This window comes from Suricata suricatta, chromosome 1 (genome assembly GCF_006229205.1).
Source record: "Suricata suricatta isolate VVHF042 chromosome 1, meerkat_22Aug2017_6uvM2_HiC, whole genome shotgun sequence".
Classification (NCBI taxonomy): Eukaryota; Metazoa; Chordata; class Mammalia; order Carnivora; family Herpestidae; genus Suricata; species Suricata suricatta.
Genome location: NC_043700.1, coordinates 183,869,594 through 183,873,294, shown reverse-complemented (window position 1 = coordinate 183,873,294; position 3,701 = coordinate 183,869,594). Strand labels below are relative to the sequence as shown.

The window sequence follows — 3,701 nt, the reverse complement described above, 5'->3', positions numbered from 1 at the left end:
TTTCTTTTTGGAAAATGAGCATGCTAATGCTTACCTGACTGGGCTCTTATGAATATAAGAAATACTTGATACATGGTAATTATTATTATAAAGTATGTAAAATCCCTAAGATACTTTGGTTTCAAACAGGTCCTCTTCTCTCCTCTCCACTGGGCAGCAAACGTCATGAGAACTGGAACAGACTATTTAAAAACCATAGCACAGTGCTTTGTACATAATCAGTCATCAGAAAGAGATTTGCCAGATGAATAGACAAAGAATACAATACTGCAAAAATATTGCAAAAATACAATACTGTTTAATTATCAGTGTTACAAAATATTTAACTTTACTAAGAACAATTTGGTAAGTATTTTGGCAGTTTAGTAAATCTTTGTGGATCTTTATGACTAAAATAAAATACATGATCACCAGTCACTCTGAAGCTTCTGACTTTAACACATTTACTCTCTTATTTATTTTACTTTTGAAGTCCCCATCAGCTCCCTCCAATCTGCCTTTATCCTTTCCTGGGAACTAATCATTCATTCATGCATGCAATTAACATTTACTGAGCACTTACTGTCTACCACAAACCAGGTTGCAAAGATTCATAAGACTTCCTCTCTGCTTCTCTAGGATTTATATGCTACAAGGGAAAACCAATGCATAAACAATTTATAATTAATGGAGGTGTTATGATAGAAATACAAAAAAGTGCTCTGTTTATAAGAGTGATTCATTCTGCCTGGGGAGTTTGCCTATGGATGCTCACGTGTGGGGAAGTGGTTTTTTTCTCTTTGTAGACTAAATTGACTTACTAGTAATAAAAATAGTTTCCATTTGTGTAGTACTTTGCAAACTGCTTTTTTATCCCCACAATGAAGGCTCAATAGTTTAGTGATTTAAAAGAAAAAATACATCATCAAAAAAGGTAGCTAAGAGGCCAACTGTTAAATAGTATGGAAATTTATTTGAAAGCCCCTAGCTAAATGAGGTAAGCCAAAACTGCGAGCAAGACTGTTAAAGCAGAAATCATTCCAAGAAGGGTTAATTGCAAAGACCCATTCCTTCTTTTTCATCCTCAGTTGCATTGCCTGATCCCTCATCTTGCTCCTAGGTTATAACAATGTTCTAGTGGATTCCCTGATTTGTATCTCATCTCCTTCCAAGACAGTTGCTACGCTGTCTAGAGATGATAATTTTTACATACAAATTGAATCATGTAGTCTTCCTACTTAAAGGTCTTTGACCCTGTAGGGCTCCTCACTTCCTGTAGTGTCAAGTCCGAATGCTTTTGTATCATACATGAAACTCTACATCATCTCAACCTACCAAATTCTTTAAATTCGTTATTGGTTACTCTCCTCCAACCATCTTATTGATTTTGCTCAAAGCCATCATATTATTTCCATCTCTGTGGCTTTATAGTGTCTTTGGTCTGGAATGCCTAAGCTGTCTACCCATCTATCTGGTAAAATGATGATAGACATAGAAAGTGTGCATTTTTTTGGGTAGTTTTTTTGCTTTTATTTATTTTTTATTTTTTAATGTTTATTTATTTTTGAGACAGAGTATGAGAGGAGGAGGGGCAGAGAGGGAGGGAATCACAGAATCCAAAGCAGGTTCTGGGCTCCGAGGTGTCAGCATAGAGCCTGATGCAGGGCTTGAAATTGAGATCATGACCTGAGCCAAAGTCGGATGCTCAACTGTCTGATCCACCCAACCACCACTAGTTTTATGGTTTTATTAACACAATACGACATGCACATAAACTGTCTATTCATTGTCTTTGCTGTGCAGGTTGGCCTTGAAATGGGTGACTCTGGTGGACAACTGGGCTGCTCTTTCAACAATGGCTTTGTGGTTCCTGGAGGAGACATGTGAGCAACCCCTCGACAGTGAGATTTGTTGCACATCAGCAGCACTTAAAGCTCCTTGACATTGTGAACTAAAAACTTCTGGAAGCCACTGGGCAGCATATGCTTTGTTTCCTTGTTGGTCCTATAACTAGTAGTGGGCATCAAGATCTGGCTTTTGAATCTTCTGTCTACCCTATTGTCAATGCCTCTGGGTTTCCATCAGTTGCACTTAATTTTGACACATTGGTCTGACTGGTGCCAGATGAACTTCTTGGTTCTCCTTTTAATGATCTTGAGCTTCACCAGAGGTCTGAGGTTGGCTATGATTCCAAGTAAGAGATGGCTGCCACCACCACAGACAGCACCAAAGAAGAGGCAAAAGGGTGCAGTTTTGATCTGGTTTATATGTACACTTCCTAAATAATACAATCATGGCAACACATTTTCTCTTTTGTTTTCTTTCTTTCTTTTTTTTTTCTTAATTCATTACCAAATAAAATACAGCTGGGTAACCAGTAGTCTAGACTTTTCTCTTTTTTAAGGAAAAGAAGGGAAAGATCATCATGTCTTTTTATTACATACCAAAGATTCATGATATTTATATTCATTTAACATAGAATTATTCTTTCAAGAGTATATTCGGTGCCATGGGCTAAGGAACCAGTGAAGGATAAGTCAAAACAAGGCAGGGCATTAGTCTACCATGGAACTTACAGATGGAGAAACAAATAGACAATAAAATTAATTAATTAATTTTTACAGATTGGTGATAAGTGCTAGTAAGGGATTAAAAGATGGTCTAAGAAGGGAGATACTTTGGAGCAGATGGTCTATCAATATCTCTATGAGGAAATCCCATTTAGATGAGACATGAAAGAGAAGGAGTCAGCCATGCAGCTGGAAGAAGAGTCTTCTGGGCCAGGGGACATCTTGGGGTGTTTGAGGAACTGAAAGACCATTGTGGTTGTGAGAGAGGGGGAGAGTGGTGCAAGTTCACGGTGGATCACGCAGGACTTTGTAGGCCAAGGCAAGTGAGGCACTGAAAGATTATAAGCAAGTGAATGATGCACCTAGGTGGAACAGAAGCTACAGGAGAAAGGGTTATAAGAAAGGATTATAAGAGGACAGGAACAGAAGTGAGGAGACCAGTTAGGATGCTATCATTATGTTAGTAAAAGTATCCAGTGTTTCTGGGGTCTTGAGATTTAAGATGAACTTCAGGGAATTTTTAAAATATGATCACCATTCACAGGTGTGTTTAGGTCCTGCAAGTGGATTTTCAGTGATGAGCCTTCTCGTCATCTCTCCTGGTCGTCGCTAGCCTCGTTCTAATGGCTGCATGTCACAGTCTTCCCCCATTCAGGTAACCTTCTCTCCACTGCCTCCAACATGTCCTACTGTTTTCCCCCTCCAATTCTTTGTTGTTCTTGCTGATCCCTCTTCCTGGAATGTTCTTCTAATTCTGCTTTGACCATCCTATCCCCATCCTACATCTTTTAGGGCTTAGTTCCAGTACAGCCTCTTCTGTGAAGCCTTTCCCAATGTCCCAGCTTGAAGTAACCATTCCTGCTTTTGCACCTGCTTATCCCATGAACAGATAGCCCTTTTTAAAACTATGTTTGAGTCTTCATAAAGGCCAGGAACTATTTAAATATATATTTATTTAATAATCAGCACCTGGCACAGAGCCTGTCTATTTTAAATAATTTCACTGACTTAGAGAATAGAAGGAAGGGAGGAAGGGAAGAAAGAAGGAATGGCACCCATTTGTATGGTGTTCAAGGGGTATCATTAGTGAACCAGAATGCATCAGTGGAAATTGGTGTCCCCTGTTTCAGTAAGATCAACAAGAAAGCCATC

At 38.9% G+C, this 3,701-nt stretch overlaps 1 pseudogene; it reads right to left on the bottom strand.

The window, feature by feature from the left end:
• Positions 1 to 1,758: 1,758 nt before the first annotated feature.
• LOC115302434 lies at positions 1,759 to 2,700 on the bottom strand (annotated as a pseudogene).
• Positions 2,701 to 3,701: the final 1,001 nt, after the last annotated feature.